General features: G+C 41.5%; 1 protein-coding gene across 4 annotated transcripts in view; it reads right to left on the bottom strand.

The window, feature by feature from the left end:
• The window catches only part of TBL1X (transducin beta like 1 X-linked), a 226432-nt gene that overhangs the window by 89953 nt on the left and 113603 nt on the right, over positions 1-22876 (bottom strand). For 3 of the 4 annotated variants that reach the window (XM_054974241.1, XM_054974240.1, XM_054974242.1), the window contains exon 3: positions 9743-9850. The exons of the other annotated variant lie outside the window; for it this stretch is intronic. The gene's annotated coding sequence lies outside the window, so the exon portion shown is untranslated. The remainder of the gene's footprint in view (positions 1-9742; positions 9851-22876) is intronic. 4 annotated transcript variants of the gene reach the window in all.

The following is a 22876-nucleotide window of genomic DNA, read 5'->3' as shown; positions in this document are numbered from 1 at the left end:
TGTAACTCTGGTCTTTGCTGGAAGTCTCCCACCCAATTACTAGCCAAGGCCGACCTTGTTTTGCTTCCAAGATCTGATGAGATCAGGCTTGTCTGAGCTAGTGGGATCCAAATAGATTAATCATCACATGGTCAGAAAGCTGAGGTTAAGAGAGTGAAACTGACAAAATTACCTTTTCTACCTCTTCCATCAGTGGAGCCCCACTGAGAGAAGGAGAAGAGGGCAATTTCATTCCCTTTGTCCTCCCCATAGCAGCTTCCTGATCATGTGGGTGTTAGTCCAAGCTATCCTGTGACCCTGGTTATAAACTTTTCCAGGTTTGGAAAGGATAGCTAGGGGAAAGGAAATGATGAGAAGTCAGCATAATCATCGTCTCTGCAGACTGCTGGATCCAGTTTTGGTACCATAAATACAGAATTTCAAAATACTGAAAAAATACATGGAAGGAGCAATGAAACCCATCAGTAAGTAGGGATGCAGCACTAATAAACATGCACAAGGAAAAAATAAGTATTTTGCACATGTTTAAACACTAAGCTGGTGTTTACATTCACTTGTGTAATAAGCTGGTTGACTGTATAGTTACCCCATACTTGTGCAATTTCCAATCTAAAAATTACTTTTCCTAGGAATGAGTAGTTATGCAAGTCACCGAATAAGAGAAATTTAATAAAATAGGTGTGTGACATTTCACCAAAATATTGGTTTGTTTTTATAGAACAGAGGTCATGAGGATTTCACTGCTCATTTTTGTAATGTTGTAATTAAATTAGAGGGGGGAAAACCATATATAAAATTTTTCAAACATGGGACATTTTCAATAACTTCCACTGCAAGCTCCAGGAGCCTGGCTAGATCTTTGTATAGCTCTGGAGGAGCATTAAACAATTTGATGTGAGGACTTCCGTAAGGCAAAGCCAATCTGCCACTTAGATTCACATTAGGGAACATTCTTGACCACTCTAGCCCAGCGGTGGGCAATTGTTTTGGCTCGGGGGCCACTTTGTGGGAGCGGAGGTTAGCGGAGGGCCGCACCTTTTAAAATGATTGCATTCATTAGTTAACTTTGCATTTCAGAAAAGGTATAAATTGTATCATAAAAATCAATAAATATAAATTAAATAAAATAGTGGTAGTTTTATTCAATTTATTTATTGTGCTAATTTCATATCATCTATAGCTGCAAATCTTGATTCAAGGCAGATTTTTCTGACTCTCTTGGTGGGCCACAAAAAACTCTGTAGCGGGCCGCATGTGGCCCACGGGCCGCAATTTGCCCACCCCTGCTCTAGCCAATTCACGTCCACTTCCAATTTTACAGTTAGCTTCAGGGAAAGTAGGTTTAAGCCAGGCTTGAATATTTTTGAAAGTTTCACTCTAGAAATTATGTGTAGAAAACCAGCATCATAAAAGACAACCAACCTAGGAATGACTGAACTGCAGTTTGTTTCTAATGTAACACTTACTGCCCTACTTCATTTTATTCTCACAACCACCACGTGATGTCAGGTCAGGTTTCTGGAAAGCAAAGTAGGGGGCAGATACATTATTGCAGGATGCCAATTTGCCTTGAAGTCGATGCCAAAACCACAATTTGGAAACACACCCAATGTGTAAGATTATTAATATGCATATCAAAGTAAGGATGTTTCATCTGTTATAAATGCAGAAATTGAGAGAGAGAGTGACTCATCCCGCACTTATTTCTATCACTTTTTAAAGTCAGGGCATGTATACCCTTTGTCAAAGGTGTTTCTTTTCAATAAACTGGTGCTCAGATTTCGTTTCAACTCCCACCTCACTTAGGCAGTTTTCTCTTTCTGAAGCTTGTTGTTTGCCTGGAGCTGTCAGTAACATGTTCCTAGCCCCATTCTGAAAGCCCTTGAAGTGACCTGAAACAAATGAACCCTCAGTAAACAATATATGCTTTGGGAACTGATCTTTGTCAGGTAGCAAAGCAATGTATTTGTGTAATGTACTTTTCTATTTTCATTGTTTTACTCAGTTTTTAAGTACGTATATACATTTTTAGTTTATGTTATATACTTGTTTATGTCCAATGAATCCTGACCATTTAAAATAAACTATTTCTTTTTTAATAACTGCATTTTAGTCATTTGCCTACTCACACCTGACTGCTACAGCTGTGCAGTATAAAGTGGCATTCAATCCATGCTTTTGACCTTTTTTGAAAATCAAGGACAGTAGGATGAGAAAAGAGCCTGCTTGGCCTCCAAATTCCATGATAAAATGAATCAACCATGAGATTGTTCAAGAAAAAAAAAGATGTCTGAAATAGAGCAGTATTGTTTTGGAAGACAGTTACGTGATGATTCACTCTTTACCAAATTGCCTGTATTTCACCTTCCCTTTATATACTTATCAGTTCCAGAACTGCATGAGCATGAAGTATGTGTGCTTTGAAGGAGCACTGTGTTTAATCAACAGACATGTCATATGCATATAAAACAGTCACATAAAACCAAAAACAGGATCTGTCACTGGCCATCCCAACTTGCAACCTATAGATTTAAGCTAAATCCTATAGCCATCTATTTTATCCTGCAAGGCATTTAACAATCTCTCTCTTTTTTGGAATCTTAGGCAATCACAGGGGGGGGGGGAACCCAGGAGATGTTCTAATCCCTTTTGTTGCCAGTGACAGTTATGCAACAAGAAATAACCCATGTGTTGCATTCAAGAAGAACAAGCCAAGAGTGGATCCATATATTTGATTTATATAAGCCATTAAAATATGTATCTATTCAGAAGAAATTTGGCCAGGGTAAGAATACATTTCTTAGAATACATATTCTAGTTTTGACCTTTTCCCCACTTTTAAAACTAATTACAGCAGCGTATGTGAGGATTTTAGGCCAATCTGATATTTCTTCAAAATCATTGTCAGAGGACTAATATCTTTAACAGAAGGGATATTTCCAGTATAACATATAACATTTCAATACTGTGTCTTGCTTAAAAGAAATCTTCAGCGCTCCCAGGAGAAGAACCACATAGATAAATGATTGGAAAACTGTTTTTATGAAGATTCTGGGGAAAAGTGAATACACACACACACATATATGGCAGAAAGCGAAAAAGAGAGGGGGGGGGGTGTTGATGGCCCCTGGGCTGGTTGTCTTAGGGGATGTCAACATTCATCAGGAGAGGGTCAGGATTTTATGGCTTCCCTGACAAACATGGGCCTGTCTCAGGTAACAACTGGTGCTACACTCTGTGTAGGCCACACTTTTGATCTTTTTTTTTTCTAGGTGGGATGAATTATTTCTGAGGGTGGAGGAATTGATGACAGTTCCCTTGTCATGGACAGATCACTATTTCCTTGAGTTAAGACTTACAGAGATACTCTGCAGGGGTGAGGAAATTTATTAAAATGATCCACCCCTGGAGGCAGATGGATCCTGAGAACTCTAGGGAACTTTCCTGTTCATATGGTTGGTGCTCCTCTTGATGTTCTAAGTGACCTCTGGAATAAGGAAACTAGCTGTTTGGTTGACATGCTCGCTCCCATGCATCAGCTCTCAGGTGTTACAGCTGAGGTAGCCCCTTGGCTTTCTGAGGGGCTGCAGATGACGAAAAGACAAGGGAGATGGCTACAGCAACAGTGGAGGAAGACTTGGGACAATCCAAATAAGACACCAGCTGCAGTTCATTTTAAAGTATTTTCCATAATGGTGACAGCAGCAAAGAAACAACACTTTCCCACTACCTTTGCATCTGCACAATGCAGGCCAGCAAAGCTGTTCCAGGTCTGTTGGGAATTTGTCTGCAAGAGGAGTTGGCATGCTCAGTTGCCCACTGCAACTTTTTGGCCCAACACTTTGCAGATAAAATCTCTTGTATCCATACCAACTTAGACTCTTCATCAGTAGTGACAGGGTCAGATGGTGCCAACTTATCCTATTTATTCAATATGAGAATGTGTATAGAATCTTTGGAAGTTTGAGGCCTGCCACTTGATTGTATGACCCTTGCGCTTTCTGGATACTTAAATCTGCCATAAGGGAGGCTGGCTGATTGGGTCCATGGTACTTAATGCCTCCCTGAGAGAACTGTGGTCATCTCAGCCTTGAAACACTACTAAAGAAGTCTGCCGCTGACATAAGAGATTTCAGTAACTACTGACCAGTCTGAAATGTTCCATTCTGAAGCAAGGTGATTTAATGGGTGAAGCCTAAACAACTTCAAGCATTTTTGGATGAAGCGTATTGTTTGGATTCTTTCCAATCTGGTTTCAGGCCTGGTTATGGGAACAGTCTTGATTGCTCTAGTAGATGACCTGTACCAGGAAATGTGTAGAGGGAGTACAACTCTGTTGATACTCGTGGACCTCTCAACAGAGCTGCACTCCCTCTAAGCATCTCCTAGTACAGATCCTTGGGAAGCTGTAGAAACCATGAACCAGTACCTGGAGGCAGTTCTACAGTGGATGTGGGCTAATAAACTAAAGTTTAATCCTGACAAGATGAAAGTGCTACTAGTGAGCACAAAATCTGACCTGGATCTTAAAGTGTTGAGACTGGGCCTGTTGATTCCTCATGAGAGGATGAGGACACCATGGTGGTAGATTCCATGGAGGACAAAACCATGGTAGACCCTGAAATGCCTTCAGGGTCTCTCAGGGAACTTGCGGCCAGCTGTCCAGCTGTGAGTGTGTGTGTCTAGAAGAGATACATTATACATGCCTGTTTGAGTATATTGGGTTCAAGCTCCTAAGATCTCACAGGCCCAGTTTTGGCTTGTCATCCTGGGAACGGAATGAGCAGCCGAGTTAATTAATTGCACCTGCGAGCTGTTGCTCAGACTAGGTTCCTTGGGGTGGGAGTCTCGGCTTCGCATGTCCTCCTTTCCTATTCTCAGGCTAGCAATGGTGATAGCAAAGTGTGCCCTGACTGGCTGACACTGCTAGAAAAGATGGCTCCTTGGGGTGGGAGTCTCGGCTTCGCATGTCCTCCTTTCCTATTCTCAGGCTAGCAATGGCAATAGCAAAGTGTGCCCTGACTGGCTGACACTGCTAGAAAAGATGGCTCCTCGCTGCACTCTGGTCATGCTTCACACACTCACTTGGACCTGCTTTCACTGTTCTATTGCTACCTTATTCGATCAGCACGTGAGAGAATTTGTTCCATGTCAGGCCTGAGATGACTAGAGCTGCCTGGCATGGTTTAGGACTTTATGAGTATGAGTACTCAAGCCTCTTCAGAGAAAAGCAAGCTTCATGTCTAGACAGATAGTTTTAGCAAGAAATAGGTAAGTTGTTTGTTATTTTATTGCCTTTGCTTGTGCCTTATAGAGTGGTTCCTGCAACCCTGCACCCACTCTCCTAAGCTAATAAACAGCCATTATATTTAAACCTGTGTCTTGAGTTTCTGACCAGCTGTGTGTAAATCCACCCAGAGCAAACAAACAAGGTGGTTCAGCCCTCCAGGAGGGTCCCAGTAGCCCAACTGACTGTAGCTGAGACTGTGCTTCAGCAGCAGCATCAATAGCAACCACCGGCAGTGGGGCCTGTACCAGCTGAACCTCTTCCTAGGAACTGTTCAGTGAGTCTGCCAGAGAAATTTGGGAGATAAGTCTGATGAATTTCCTGCTTTCTTTGCACAAATTCAACTGTACATGGAACTGTGGCCTAGAGACTTTCTCGATGACCAGACCAAGGTATAGTTTGTGTTGAGTTTATTACAGAGTCAGGCTGCCAAATGATAAGTTAGTTTGAGTCAGGTGGCCATAGTCTGAGTCAAGTGTCAAGTTCACATAAAACAATGTCCTTCACTCCTCCATGCAGCAGAACCCCATCATGGCTACTTATGGATAAAACCCCTGTTTTTTCCTGCTAGTCATGCATCCCCAACCAGTTCCTTGGACAAGGCAAAACAGGTTTACAAGGAGACCATTTACTAGAAGCAGCAACCAGGACCTCCAATCAAGGTGACAGATCTGGTGTGGCTGCCCTTGGCAAAGACTACTCTGCAAGTTTGATGCTCAGTTTATTGGCCCTTACCCTATCCTGTAACAAGTTAGTTTGGGGGCCTATAGGTTATAGTTACCTGCAAATATGCACATCTAACCCCTATTGCACCATGCCCTCCTAGTCTCAGCTTCCCCACCCCATCTGGCCCAGGTCCCTCAGCTGCCACCATCTCCAATAAGAGTTGATGGGGAGGAGCAGTATTAAGTAGCTTGCATACTAGACTTTAGCATCCATCAAGGTAAACTCAAATATCTCTTAGAGAGGAAAAGATTTGGGGCAGAATAACATTCCTCAGAGGCAGCCTCAGATGTTCACACCTCTGGCTTGGAACATTGGGCATATCCTTGCAAGCATGTCCTGGCTCTCCTCAGTCCATGGGTCCTGCGGGGATTGTTGTTGTTGTAGCTGGGCCTGATGATTTCTCTCCATGGTGCTAGATTCCATGGAAGAAAAAACCATGATAGACCTTGAGGTGCCTGGGCCATCTGACTCACTGGGGCTGTCAGGGAACTTGTAGCCCGTTGAGATTACTGGAGCAGAACCCCAGGAGCCTCAGGAACAGGAGCCACCACCAGAACATGAGATTGCTGATGGGACCATGAAAGAGAGTGGTCGATTACCAAGGACCCCATGATCGCCCCCAGGATCTCAAGAGCAAGGAAGACAGAAACCTCAGGCAAAAACACAGCTCGGACAGCATAGTGTACAACTAGCTGCCTAAGGCAGAAGTCACCACTGTATTAGCTGAGAACTTCTGACAAACACTTCCTCTTGTTCCACAAGGAACTATATCAAATCATCATACATTTGGAGTCACATCCAGAAACAGTTTGCTTACTTCTTAAATAAAACTAATTAAAATCCAAATGCTGTATAATGCTCTACATTTTACATTCCTTTAAAAATAGTTATTTGTTGTCAAACAGATTTCAAAGGGACAGGCTCCTAGTGAAATAAATAAAAAAGAATACAATTTAGAATAGTCTGACAATTTTGTATTAATGTGCAAACACACTTCAAAGAATCATCTACCAGTCAAGCTTTCAAAGGATGCTACCATGGCAGCTGCAAATCTGACAGGAGTATTGGCGTCATTAACAACAACACTTGCTTTAAGAGTAAGAGCAGCAATGGGAAAAGTAAGAGACATAAGGCTAGATACAAAAGTCCATGAACAAACTTCTGCTCTTGGAATGGATCTTTCCTGCTTCTCCCTTCTTGGTGCAGCCCAAAAAGTAACTCCATGGGATCAAGAACCCTTAAGAACAGTGAGGGTTGCAATGTGGGGAGTCCACTGTAGGAAAATGGAAATGTCAAAAAGCCACATTCATGGAAGGGGCTTGCTATTCACTTCAATGACACTTTGGAACCATCCAATCGTGATCAGAAGGAATAAAATTTCTACCAATAAACTTCAACATTAAATGGGGACAAAAATGCAGAGTCCCATTGTGGAGAAGTCTGATTCTCTTTTTTCAGACATTTGTTGCACCTCATCTTATGAATACCAACTAGAAACTAGAATACACTGGAAAATAATCTGGCCCAAATGTAACTCCTGAACCAGAATAATTTACAATCTGATAAATCCAGATTCTTGCCTCCCTTTCAGTCTGAAATAGATTCATTGCCATTACGGCTTTTCATTTCCTGTCCACCAATAAAGTAAGACTACCAATCCCCATTTATGCCTAAAAGACAAATCAAATTAACTGATGGCTTTAACCTTTTAGGAACAGAAAAGTATCATAGGATGCCTTCTCACGTAGTATTTTACACCTCAAAATACATTTGGCTGTATGTACTGTGAATGGGGCATGACTACTCATTCCTTTGAAATACACTCAATATTGCTGTCCCTCTTTTATGTATTTTAAATGGGGCAGTGGCAAATAATATGCCACCTTCACAAGAGGTGTAGCTTGTTTCATATTAAGGTATCTGCAACAACTCATACTGATCCATTATCTGTCGTATGCCAGAAAAGACAACAACATAAAATCTTTTACTGTTGAAATACACAAATATCTAAACAATTTAATTTTTCAGCTCATTATGCTGATATTTAAGCAGGAATTCTTTCTTTGGTCACCTGAGATAGCAATCGTTATAATTTAGCATTGTTTAAATTTTAAAAGTGGCACTAGAGGGAGAAGCTGTAAAGCTAATTGTCTACAAGTCTCCCCCTTACAATAAACACTAATCAAATATTTGTAAACAATTTACTAATCAAATATTTGTAAACCATTTTACTCTTAAGTGCTAATAGTGAAAAAGTGCTTAGTGTCTGTCTTAAATAAATACCATCAATATTAAATACAATCTCATAAAATACAAATACCATCAATATCATAAGGAAACCATCAATCCAATCAACAGAAAATACCTATCAATAACAGTACAAACTTCTAATCTTTCAATAGTCAAGGAACATACAATTAATAGTTACAAAGTACAGTCCGTATTGTCACAGGTGTAAATCCTTAGTAGTCCTTCAAACAATGAATCAAGTAGGTGTAGCGTCTCCACTTTACTCATGAGTCACCCCACTCCAGTAATATCAAGTAATGGCTAATGCGCCATCAGTATACGATGAAATCTGTGGGGGAAGTAGCCTCTACTGGCCCGACAAAATGCTAGTCGTCTTTGTTTTGCAATTAATGCTTCCTCAAGGGCCACTAAATCTGAATGAAACAGAGATGAATCCTTTCATAAATATCTTCCTCTACCCATATTTTCAAATCAACACACAAAATAGTGTACTCACTATATCGCAAAGAACACCCTGGGCATCAAAAATGCCTGGACTGAATGCGACGGATACAGTGTCCGAAAATGCCCACAGTGTCCATGAACGCCCAGGGCACTGCCTCCTACTTAACACTGTAAAATTTAAACAAACCACTTCCTATTTCTCTCCCACTGCCAAATCCCTTAAAGGAAACATGACCAATTCAGCATTCAAACCAGTAGGTACTAATGTTCCTAAGTTGAATATCCAAAAGGTCTCCCTTTGAAGTAACTTCTTTACTGAAATTCTCCCCTCCCTGTCTAGAATCACCTCCAAAACAGTAAAACAGATATCTGACTTGCTATGTTTAAATTGTTGGAAGTGAGCCGTGAAGGGTGCTTCCATAGTCCGCCTTCTGATCTTAGAAAGATGTTCTTGAATGCATATTCTAATAGCTCTTGTCGTGGACCCTACATAAACTCTCCTACACGGACACTCTATTAAATATACCACCCCGTGGGTGTTACATGTCGAGAAGGATTTCAATTCTACATCCCTTCTAGGATTTTGAAGTGCCATGGTTTTCCCTAGAATGACTAAGGTGCACACGCTACAATGGCCACATTTAAGGGATTTGGCAGTGGGAGAGAAATAGGACATGGTTTCTTTAAATTTTATAGTGTTAAGTAGGAGGCAGCACCCCGGGCGTTCACAGACACTGTATCCGTTACATTCAGTCCAGGCATTTTGGTGTCCAGGGTGTTCTTCGCGACATGGTGAGTACAATATTTTGTGTGTTGATTTGAAAATATGGGTAGAGGAAGATACTTATGAAAGGATTCGTCTCTGTTTCATTCAGAATTAGTGGCCCTTGAGGAAGCATTAATTGCAAAACAAAGACTTGTAGTCAATTACATTTTAAAAGTTACAGGAGGAGCTGAAGTGAAATGTTCAGTCTACCATGTAATGAAGAAGGATGGAAATGCAAATTCCAAATATTCCAGCATGGATCTGCTTACCTGGTCTTGAGACCTCTGAGCTGTTGAGAACTGCTTCTTGCAGGCTGGTAAGAAGAGTCTGGGGGTTTGAGTTACCATGGAGATCTCTACATTTGACTGTGGAGAAATCTAGAATGAGAGGCCAACACCTGAAGTCAGATCAAGGTTGCACTGAAAGGTAAGAAAATTCCCACCTTTCTCCTTCAGTTAGTTAGGCACTCATATGATGTTAGTAATGGACAATGAACTAGAATTGCTGCAAGTTTAACCACCTTTTGAAAAGGAGCCTATTTGGAAATGAAGTTATCAAGCTGTGATTGTTCATAGAAACTCTCTAGCACAGCCAAGTTGTGAAAATAAAGGCCCACTTCTTGAATTACGCTTATGCTATGAAAACCACACACAACTTTGACTTGCACATCTGCAGTAACACCAAGAACCTTCAGGGCACTTAGGAAGGGTCCATCCTCTGGCTTTTTTCCCACGCTTCCCACAGCTGTCCTTCTCCTTTAAAATGTGGTAGCACTGGCAGAGGGGAGAAGCTGAAGAGCAGTTTCCTCCAGTGTGGCCCAGGGCTTTTCCTGTCACTCCAGCAAAGAATAAGAAGGAGCCATAATAGAGTGGTTCACTCTGGAGATCAGTGGCAGGGCAAAGGTTACACCAAAATTTACAAAGCGTTACATAGTGTTTACCCATGCCATTTTTGTACAAATTAGTCTCTGCTGAACTCTGTAACATAATTCTATAGTTTAATGTAATGCAATTCTGTAAGTTTAATGTAAGGAATTCAATGGGACATTGGATCCAGTTGTGTTAGTCTGCAGATATTCTCTAGCAGTTTAACTTTTTTACCAGGGTTTATCATTATTTTTATTAGCTAAAAAATAAACACAAATTTATATATGCTTGCCGGAGCAACAGTTTCCTCCAAATATTGTGTCAATGGACGTTTAATGTTCTTTAAATTTAACACATTTATAAATTTTCCCAAAGAGAATTAATGATAAATACCAATTGCCTTCTTTTTCCCACAGGCTTTTAATTAAAGTTGTAGCTGTCCACATTTTATCAAAGGCAACGTTCCTTTCAATATTAAATAGATTTTATTGGCCATTTAGTTTTCTATCCATGGCCTACAATTCAGATGCACTAGATACTACCACATACCACAAATGAAATCTCTGGTTCAAGCAATTCTGGGATCGATTTACAGTACACAGAAACTTTAACTATGGGACAAGACACTGGTAGACTGCTGGATCCATGGTCAGTTAAAGTGTCATTGCAAGATTCTTTAAACAACTATCAGAATTTTAGGCCGTTCTGCCTTTAAAGAGCTATAAAGTAGGCTGAGAGAGTTTTACTGGTCCAAAGGTTTCAAGATACGAGTAGGAATTTGAAACGGTGTTTCTCTTGACCTAGTCTGATTCTCTCAACAATACACCACACTGTCCCCTCTAGTCATAAAACAGATTCAAGAAACTAAAATTGCATTGCATGAAAACTTCCAGAAAATAAGTAAACAGGAAGTAAACAGTGCTTTTTCACAGAGGCCTCACACACACCTGCCAAAAAAGCACACAATTTAAAGAAAACGATTACAGCGCAATCCTAAACAGAGTTACTCTAGTCTAAGCCCCCTGAAATCAATGGTAACTCTGCAGTAACTCTGCTTAGGATTGTGCTGTTATCTGAATTGAGACTTTCTATTTAGGAGACTTTGTGTGCCTGCAGTATCTGTTCCTTACGATCATTAATCTGCTTTCCCCTGTTTAAAGATATCCAGAGAAGTATGCATCTGTAATTTTTTTTTCCAGTTTGGACAGCCTAGCTCTATTGTATCTATTATAGCTATGATATCATGACGGCAGAAACATTACCTAATGATAGAAATGGCATATTAGTGTAATACCAGCAATTTCAAATTTATTTTTTTAAAACCCACCCAAGCATGCAGTTCAGAGGTTAACAATCTGAACTTCAAGAAGCAAAGGTGCAACTGACCTGGTCTTGCAGAGTAAGTGGCTACTGTGCAAGTTCACAGCTGCTCACTGCTTAGCCATATCCAACCATACAATTCCAAAGACTTAACAGGTGGCAGCAATTTCCCATGATTCCTTCTTTCCACTTCAGACACCCAGGGCTCATTTTGAGGGGGAACGTGCTGGAATGCAGTTCCCGCAGTTCCCCAAAGAGGTCACATGTCAGGTGGCCCCACTCTTGGCCATTTGGCCCCGTTTCGGCCTGGATTGGAGCTGAAATGGCCCGGATCGGGCCTTTGACGGGTGGTGGATCACTCTCCCGCTCAGCAGCGGCCCGATCCTGACCATATACGGACTCGCAATATTTGTTTAAATAGCCTGCTCCTGGACTATTTTAATGATTTTTTAAAAATTATTATTGATTTTATGTTTTGGTGATTTTAATGTTGTTAGCCGCCCTGAGCCCATCTGTGGGGAGGGTGGGGTATAAATCTAATCAAATAAATAAATATAGATATAAATTTTGGGCTCAATTTCGGCCATGAATGGACAGGATTGGGTCCAAAACAGCCAGGATAGGTGATGTCAGGGGGTGTGGCATATGGAAATCAGTTAAGCTAATGACACACTTCTGGTGATATCAAGGGGTGTGGCATATGCTAATGAGTTGTGCTAATGAGCTCGTCCAGCTCTTTTTCTACGAAATGACACCTGCAGACACCCATTTTGACCCATATGGGTCTATTGATCCAGAAATAAACTTGAGGGGGGGGGGGCTTAGTAGGCTGCCGTGGGAGGTGGCAATCAGTGGAAATCTCTACCTGCTCTTGTCCTTAACATCCTTATTGCATGGTGGAATACTGGGCAGTATTCCATAATGCATACACAATAAAAGTAGTCACTTAACCTCAAACAAGTCACTAGAGTCTTGCTGTAACAGACAGGTTTTGCTCCTTAGATATTACGAAACAACACAGCAACTCAAATAATAAGGCAGGAAAGTAGGCAAAGTAACCATAAAGAAAAGGTAGGGAAATCAAAGAAAGTGGGGTAGAAAAGAAGTAAAGGTTTGGCAGTGTGGACAGGAAGTTAAATCCACTTATCTGCCAAGCAGCAAGAGTGGTCCAGAGATCACAGGAAGAAGGATAGCAAGGGAATAAAGAATTGCCCATGTGGCCAGGAAAAGTAGATGGGAAGAATGAAGAGAACAGGATCCAAAAGAAAAAGGCATTTACCAGGGGAGTTCTCTCTTTAAAGTCAATATGCTAACTACGCTGGCCACTGGTCTATTCCTGGGAAAAGACAGGAAAAATAGTCATTAGGCCAGCTGGTCAACTGAAGCAACAGGTGCTCAACAGCCCTATTGTGATGGAATTACTATGAATAGGGAATCCATTTACAACTACCTAAGACCTACGGAGTGGTACCTTTCTACTCAACACACTTCTACGCCAAATTATATAGGCCTTTCAAAAAAAAACCTTTAAAGAACTTTTTTCATCCAACTGGTAATCTCCTGTCTGAATCAGTTAACAGTTAAAACAAGCATACATATAAAAAGAAAAGGCAGATTAACTAAACTATTGTTTTCCTATTATTAAATACAGTATGATTTATGTGAGGATTTTTTAAAAAATTTATTTATACCCTGCCTTACCCCACCTTTCTCCACTATGGGGACCCAAAGTGGCTTACATCTTTGTCCTATTTCTGTTTCTGTACCATGCATCTGACGAAGAGAACTTGATTCTCAAAAGCTTATGCTACAATAAAATTGGTTAGTCTTAAAGGTGCTACTGGACTCTTTTTGATTTTGCTACCACAGACTAACACGGCTAACTCCTCTGCATCTATTTTATATGTACAACAATCCTGTGAGGTAGGTTGGGCTGAGACCGTGTCACTGGTCCAAGGACACACAGCAAACATCTACAGTAGAGTAGGGATTTGAACATGGGCATCCCAGATCTAACATCAGTATACCACACTGAAGCTATCAATGTGATGCACACTCAGTTGAAATGAGAAGCAGAAAGTGAATTGTTCCAAGAAGCATGTACAGTGATGGGCAACAGTGATATGTATGCAGCTACCTCAGAGAGCTGCCTACTAAAGCAGATATAATTTCTGAGCAGCTTTAAATAATAGCCCAAGAAGAAGCACATCACAGTTAGTATAATGCTGAAAGTTCTACCATGGATTATGGTAGAAGTTAGAAGACAGTTAGAACTTAGAAGAGCAATTTAGTGACCAGACACAGAAAACTTAAGAAAGGCATTTTGTGCTGTGAGGGCTAATATCGTGGGAACTGCTGATACACACTGCACTTCGTTATTCTATTCTATCAATTCACATGCTGGCTGTTGTGCATGTGAATGATAAAGGCTGTGTGTGTGTTTGTACACACAATACATACACACACATGTATAAAAGGATTTGTATATATAAGGATAATAATCCTTTGCATGCAAGTGTGCAACAAAATCATACAGTTGCTGAATCAGGAAATGGTTCAGAAGGCTGAATTAAAATGTCTTCTTGGCTCTTTATTGCTGCTCTCCATTTCATGTCAGTTTCCTAGAATCTATCCAACACAAGCCTGAAAGGATAATGAGTTTCTGAACACAAGCTCTAATGGGGCACATTGCATCAAAGCTTTCAGCAATTGCCTGGATGCGGCTTCCCAGCAGTACTAAACAACTTAAATATAATTAGCTGGAAGCCCTATGGGCTACATTTCCCCACTGGAATACTTCTTACACTAATCCATTTATCAGGCTGACAGATGACTGAATCATTGGTAATAGGGGCCCTATTCCATTAATACTGCTGTAGTCAAAATGCCAGTTTGCTGTTAATGCTTTTTTACAATTGCGTCATTCTGGTGCAGGTAAACAAAAGATATGCACAACACACCTTCGTTCTCTGAGAGCATAAATTATATCTAATCGACTGGCCATATATACAAAACCATTTTAGAAACGCAAACTAGAATAATAATTGCTCACATGCTCAGTAGTCTGAAAACAAGGAGAAATTATAAAAGTTCCCCCTCCCCCCCAAGTTTTTTAATTAAATGGTAAGACAAATTTTCTGGGAGGACAATTCCCACAAATATAATTTTTCTTGTGCAACTGCATCTATAGGCCTCTTCATATATGTTTTCTCCTTTGGAATAACTGTGTCAAATGATAACTATGCTCTGATTTCATTCATACTCCCAATGTAATAACATTCCTATTTGCATTGCATCTGCCTTTAGCATGCTTCATGTTAGGTATAGGCTTCAGCAAATAGCAAAGAAACCATTTTTTCTGCTGTGGATTTTCATTAAATGCACAGATTCTAATAAAACGCACATGAATTTTCACGTAATGAGAAACCTGGAGACATTTTTGTTAGTATTTACAAAGATAATTTCATCCATAAAACACAAACAGCCTGTAGAATCAAGTAGAAAATGTACCATGAGCAAAAATTTCTATCCAGGAGGGGTGAGATAGTATTTCCCTGCCCCTCATCCAACTAACTCTTAATGCTGTCTATTTTCTGTACCTTCTATTAAAGATGCTAAGAACAAAATGTGGTATTTTCTGTAATATTTTCTGGAGCAAGTCTACAGTAACATATTTATAGCTGCTACCTACTGTATGCCACAAAAGCCTAATTGTTATACTATAATATTCTTCAGTACATTTCCCAATGAAGTGGAATTTTTAAATCCTGCCTGATTCAACCCTGGTCGATATACTTTCTTGATCTGGTTTGGTACCACTGTGGAACCCAGTGATGCATGGACCCTACAACTGGATCCAATTGTGCATGTGAATATGACCCTTCAAGCTGTAGCTAAGATCCAATTAACTTATGTAGGCTTGCACATACTTAACATCTTATTCCCAAACAGCAACAACACATGCAATGTCAGACAGTGCTTTTGCAATTCTCCTGAATTTAAAAAGAAAGCAGCTGCAGTGCAGCGTAAGAGCTGCTTTCAAAGCAAAACAGCAGTGAAATGGAATAAGCATGTGAGCTCTCCATTTACACTTGTCTCCTCAGCAGACTAACAGTGCAATCCTAAATCGAGTTACACCCTTCAAAATCTGCTGAATGAAGACTCTGCTTAGGATTCAACTGTTAGTCTCTGACATTGAGAGTCTCTTGATGCACTTGCAAAGGATTAGAAATCACAAGCATACACAGCACAGTAAGTAAAGGATGTGTCTGTTATTCAGAAAAAGTGATAGACTGGGCAAAGGAGTCATTAGATAGATGTTACCAGAACTATTATGTTTAGTTCAGTAGAATAGCAACATTTATTGATTCATTAGTGATACTTGCTATGAGCATGGCAAATTCTGAAATATAATTAAAGGGGGAATATGCAATTTCTGCAGCAGAAAATAGAGTATATTTACATTCGGCCATGACTGTGGAGGACAAATACATTTTATACCTCTCAGGCACACAACATTTATAGCTTATGTTTTTCTCAGCCACAAATCCAGAAAAAAAGAATATTATGGTTCAAATTAATTCACTGATTTAGAGATGGCTTTTCCAAACATACCTCAGTTTTAAAACCAGAATAAACAGGAAAAGTTCCTGGCAGACTCTCAGTGCAATCCTAAGCAGAGTTACTCCAGTCTAAGCCCACTGAAATCAATGGGCTTAGACTGGAGTAACTCTGCTTAGGAAATCAATGAAATGAAATCAATGGGCTTAGACTGGAGTAACTCTGTTTAGGATTGCTCTGTTAGACTCCAGGAGATCCTCAGTTTAGGCCTACCATTGATACATGGAGCTGATTCACACCGGAAATTTCCCCAAGTGCTGTTTCCTATGTGACCATTCCACATGTGCTTAGACTTGCTGATTTTACGAGATCTTTCAGCAGCATTCGATACGGTCGATTATGACCTTCTGACCCACCGCCTCGCTGACGTGGGGATATAAGGGACGGCACTACAGTGGTTTGTCTCCTTTCTCCACGGTTGGGGACAGAGGGTAGCGTTAGGGGAGAAGTTGTCATCCCACCATCTACTACTGTGTGGCGTGCCGCAGGGGGCAATACTCTCCCCGTTATTGTTTAATGTCTACATGCGCCCCCTCGCCCAGCTGGTGCGAAGTTTAGGGCTGATGACACCCAGCTATATCTGTTGATGGACGGCTGACCTGGATTGGCCCTGGATGTCCTGGAGCATGCTTTTGAAGCCGTGGCTGGATGGTTGATGCAGAATCGGCTGAAGTTAAACCCCTCAAAGACGGAGATCCTGCACTTGAGTCGCGGGAGCATGGATTTGGGGCCCTGGCTTCCGACACTCAATGGGGCAGTGCTTACACTGACTTCGAGGGTTAGGAGCCTGGGGGTGATCCTGGATACATCCTTGAAAATAAAGGCCCAGGTCACAGCGGTTGCCAGGTCGTTGTTCTTCCATCTCTGAAAGACCAGACAGCTCGCCCCCTATCTTTCGACCCACGACTTAATTACAGTGGTCCAGGCAATGGTCACCTCTAGGCTAGACTACTGTAACCACTGTTCCCGCTAATATGAGCTTGTGCGCTATGGCACATGAATTTTAACACCCCAGTGCACAATTGAGAAGCCCAGCACATGCCCCGCTTTGGTGCGGCCCCAGGCTGGTGCACCTGGTGCAGCCCCGGCTTCCCTGTTTCCTGCCTGGAGGGTCTAGTGCGGCCCCAGCCATGGCACAGAGGGAGAGCTGCAGGAGTTGGCAGTGTGGGGCGGCCAGCCTCATGGCCTGTCCACCTCATGCTCGCAGCCCCGGAACCCGGAGGTGGCTGCGTGGGGCAGCCAGCCTCGCGGCCTGTCCACTGCACACTTGCAGTGCCAGGACCTGGGGGTGGCGGCAGCATGGGGCGGCTGGCCTCACGGCTTGTCCGCCGCACGCTTGCAGTGCCGGGACCCAGAGGATGTGGCGCCGTGGGGCGGCCGGCCTCATGGCCTGTCCTCTGCACGCTCAAACCCCCAGGACCCAGAGGAGGAGGAGGTATGACGCTCAGTTCTCTAAAAACTAGCTGAGCAACTGGAGATATATTTTGCTGACTAATCCAGCTCCTTCATGAGCAGTCAGATTTTCTGATAAAGTTGGCACCATCTAAGAGTAAGTGACTTCACAGTCACGAGACACAGGCATTGAGCTTTTTCACATACACAGTTTAAAAAGAAAAAACATTAAAAGTGTGGAATCTCTCCCTGTCACATATATGTTTTTTTCTTTTTCTTGCATGTGAAATTGATGATAACCTTTTATTGTATTTACCCTAATGTTGGCAGTGATGCTGGGGTGGCAAGTAGATAAAATTTATTTTGGTCATTTACAGTGCAATCCTATGGAGAGTCACTCTAGTCTAAGCCTATTAAAGTCAATGAACTTATACTTGAGAAACTTTCCATAGAATTTCACTGCCAATCTAGCTAGCAGGCAGATAGTTGCGGATCCTTGCTACAGCTACGGTTGTCCTAGTTTCTCTTTCCTAATGAGATCTCCTTGCTGTGTGCCTAGTGTTTGAATTGTAACTGACCTGTGTTCTGTCTTTATTTTTTGTATTGATACTGAAATATTTGTTTCCCTTCTGCTTTTGAGATACACATAATGTTTCACAGCCACATCCTTAGATAGATCACTCTCACTGTTTAGAGGAGCATAAAAAAATGTTCTTATGGTGGAGTCCCTGATCATGCAGAAATTGGTTGCACCTGAACTACAACCCGCAGGTACCATAACTGATTGTTTAGAGTATAGAGCGACATTGCTGGTATGAAAAGGACCTCAATCCATTACCCAGAGAACTCACATGTGAACCTGCCTTGTCAGACACTTGGTCTACTTTTTTAACTGGAAATGCTGAGGATCAAATCTGGGCCCCACATCAAGTCTGCCCCACACTGTTACCCTGGTATAAATGTTAAGGAAACTAGGTTCGTGTTTCTTAACACTTTCAGCCCTGTATCCAACTTCTGGTTGTTTTCAAATTTCTCCAACCCATTCCCTATTGCATTATTTACTGACTGCCCCATTCTGTTAATTGTATTGACTTACACTGTGAAATCTGCCTTGAGTCTCAGTGAGAAAGGCTGACAATAAATAATGCAAACAAAATAAAATGAATAGCAACTCTGCAAGGTTTTTAGGGCAAGAGATATGCAGAGGTGGTTTGCCATTACTTGCCTTTGTGAAGCAACCCGGGGGGCCCCACCTACTTAACTTCAGAGATCTAAGATCAGGCTAGCCTGGGCTATCCTAGTCTGGGCTCAGGTGCCACTAAACATGGAGTATCCCGTTCATTCTTATGCTAAAATAACTGTGAATAAACCTTTCATCCACACATTTCTCTAATAATTTTTAAAGTCCCTAATACTCTCTAGCAGTTGCCACATCATGTGGCGGAATTCCATATATTAAAGATGCAGTTCTGACAGTATGTGATCCAATTCATTAATAAAATGCTAGGAAGTCTCATTCCTTTAGATCCAAAAGTGATTCTATTAGATTTGTTTAAAAGATATATATATTTCTCTTTAGCAATAAAATTGGTGTTAAGCTTGACTACTGCAGCAAAAATTGCCACATTGGAAGATATGGAAAAATTCAGACAAATTTATCTGACATGCAGATAAATTTATACAGAGGCGCATTTTCACCAGATGGCTAGAAGCTAATAAAACTCAGAAACATTTAATGGAGAATGTCAAAACAGATCCACCCCCATTCAATGCAGGTAAATGCAGGCTCCTCCAATATATCAACCTCTCTAACCAACATCACCTTTGCCTTGTCTGGATTCAGTTTCCTCTTGTTTTCCTTCTATCTCTTGTCCACAGTTACCATGCAGTAGCCCGATGTGGAGATTACCATCTGGGAGAATTATTTGAAGATACGCATATGTGTGTGATGGCATCCGATACCAATGCCTCAGGCAATCAAATTCAAAAGTCTTTTAATCAAATGGATTCCAGTTTTGGAAAAGGTGCACTCAAAACTTGCAAGTTGCTGCTCACAAAGTAGATTTCTGGCTCACAACACTGCACTGCTTAGAGAAAACATTGACTGTAACACGCTCTACGAAGGGCTCCCCTTGAACTTGATCCCGCAGTTACAACGGGTCCAAAATGTGGTGGTGCATGTCATCACCGGAGTGCCTTCTAATGCACACATAACACCAGTACTGAGCCAGCTGCACTGGTTACCGATGGAATACCGGATCAGGTTCAAGGTCTTTGTATTAACCTACAAAGCCCTATGTGGACTGGGACCGGTGTATCTGCGGGACCACCTCTCCCTATATGAGCCCTAGAGGATGCTTCAATCCAGCGACAATCCGCTGTTAATGGTCCCTGGCCCCAGGGAGGCCCACCTAGCGTCGACCAGAGCCAGGGCCTTTTTGGTCCAACCTGCTGGAACACTCTGTCTAAAGTAGAGATGGACACAAAACAAACTACAGAACAAAATTCTGTACGGAATGGCCAGTTCGTAGTTGTACCACACATTCCGTGGGACTGCGTCCGAACCAAACTAACTTTTATTACCATTCCGTTGCTGGTTTGGACACTTATGGTGTCAAATACTCCCTCACCCAAGCAACGGTGGCAGCCTTTAGCTTGCCCCCAATCTGAGGCCTCCAGGCTTGATTGGCAGCTGTCCCTGCCAGCTAGAGAGCTCCCACTGTGGCCTATCTAGCCAGGAAAAGGGTGGGGGAGGGTTAGAATCTCCAAGGCAACTGAGGAGATGGACCTTCCAAAACCATGTTAGGCAGGTTTTTTTGCCAACCAGAGTGCTCCTGTGTTGTTCAATCTCTTGGCTTTTTCCGTAAATAGAGGAAGATGTGTGATTCCTGGTTTCAGTTTCTCTAGAGTGGGAGAGGGAGGAGAGCTTGATGGCTGACTGTGGTGTTGAGATTGGGATTGGAACTGGAACTTGGATCTTTGGCCTGCACTTCTGGCTGCTGGAAAAGGGGCTGAAAAGCCTCTTTTCTTTTCTCTTGCTTTCTTGTTTTTCTTACTGACTGGGGACTGGGGAGGTGTTTGGGGAAAGGGTGTTTTTTCCTTTCTTCCCCCTGCCCCGAACCTCAAACCGGTTTGGAAATTGGGTGAGTTAAGTTCGTGTTCCGTGGAAATTAATGAACCACAAACTGAGCAGTTCAGGGTTTTTCCCATTCCATGCCCATCTCTAGTCTAAAGAGACTAGGGCCTGGCTGGATTTGCTATCCTTCCGCTGGGCCTGCAAGACGGAGCTGTTCTGCCAGGCGTATGGTTGACGCTGGCTGGGCCTCCCCGCTGGCCCACTGGAGGAGAACATACCCCCCTACTGGAAGCATTTACCACCCAGTCTTGTTAAATACTTTTGGAGATGGTTGGGTGGTGGTTTTTGGAGAAGTCTGCTACTGTATGTTTTTTAAATATTTATATGGTTTTATTGGTTTTAAAGCTATTTGTATTTTAAATTATTATACTGGTTATAATCTGCCCTGAGTCTGCTGATGCGGGGAGGGCAGAATATAAATTGAATGAATGAATGAATGAATGAATGAATGAATGAATGAATGAATGAGAAGCTGTAACAAATAAGGAGGTAGTGTACAGGTATACTCAAAGCCCATGTCTGTGATTTCAAAACCCTTTGAAAACACTAAGGTATTAAGGTGTGTGCCACCAGTTTAGATCATACATTCCTGTATGTGATGCCACACTGTTAGGATGATTTAAAATGACCAGGAAAACACCTATGTGAGCAGGGCCCAAGTAGAGTTAAAAGGCAAATGATGTGGAAAATTGGTCCAATGGAATCTGAATCATAACCACGAGAATCTAATCTATATTTTATGTTTTGACTTTGCTGATTTTATAATAGAAGCTGAAATTTGAAGACTACTGTTGCTATTGTGGTTCCACAGTTTAGCTTCATAATAGAACAATGCATAATTACAGTTCAAAACAAATATTTATATGGACTCCCTGGGTCAAAAACACAAAAGAACATTTTTACATGTCATGCCATTTGCTGACCAGTATGCCTTAATCTCTGCAGTATAAATAGCAGAGCTTTAAAAAGTTAGGCACAGAAAACATTACCCAAAACAGGGAAGTGCAATAAAACATGGTATTTTAACAGGTGAATGGTTTTACCTGCCCATAATGTGAGAAGTCACTCTTTCCTCTTTCTCCAGGTCCGGGATTGCCTGGGGTGTGGAGAAGGAGTTTACCAGAGTCAGCTACTAAAACCTGCTGAGTCACCTGGCCTGGCTCTTTCTCCATGTACTATTTAAGACCGGGCTTGCCTGAGATGTGAGCCAAAGGTCAAGAGCCAAACGATGGCCCTTCTCTGCCAAAAGCTATCACAAGAGGGACAGCTGAACTGCTGTATCTGGTGAGGAAAAGACAGCAGGTCCCTCTGGGTCCACCAGCCATCAGTAGGAAGTTTAGCCTCTGTAGAAAAACTTGCCCTCGTCTAGAAATCAAGACCTGTACTGGCCTGTGATTGAGCCACAACAACCAACTAACATACTAGATTTGATTTATAATGGGTTCAGACTTTGCTGAGGAACTTCATACTTGATGCCCACAGGTTTGGTAATTCTATCACAATTTATTTCCAGAATTTAAAAACAAAACCTAAGACATATAACTTATCATCATCATCATCATCATCATCATCATCATCATCATCATCATCATCATCATCATCATTATTAATAACAATAATAATAATGAAAGCAACAACAATTTTCAATTTATATACCACCCTTCATGACAACGCCCTCTCAGAGTGGTTTACAAACTGTGTTATTGTTATTATTACTATTACTATTATTACTATTATTATTATTAAAAATAATGGGCCTCCATATTTCATATGCTCACCATATGCTAGAAGTTAGGGTAGAAAGAAACAAAACAGACTGAAAGTGCTATCCTAACAACAATTTCCTGGAAGAAAGCCACATGAATAAATGTGTCCCAGAATTCTAAGTAGACCCTGCTTAGGAAAGGCCTAAATTGTATACCAGGAAGCCTTTGGTTCCATTCTCTCTCCAAAAGAAATTCTTCCACTCAGTCAAATTACAGCATTGGGATAATGCTCACCTGCCTTACTGAAGTGCTGTAAAGATTATTGCTCCTTATAGATTACAGAGATTGTGGATCAAAATCATG

The sequence above is a fragment of the Eublepharis macularius genome, chromosome 3 (assembly GCF_028583425.1).
Source record: "Eublepharis macularius isolate TG4126 chromosome 3, MPM_Emac_v1.0, whole genome shotgun sequence".
Classification (NCBI taxonomy): Eukaryota; Metazoa; Chordata; class Lepidosauria; order Squamata; family Eublepharidae; genus Eublepharis; species Eublepharis macularius.
Note: the sequence above shows the minus strand (reverse complement) of the source record. Positions and strands in the feature narration are given on the sequence as shown.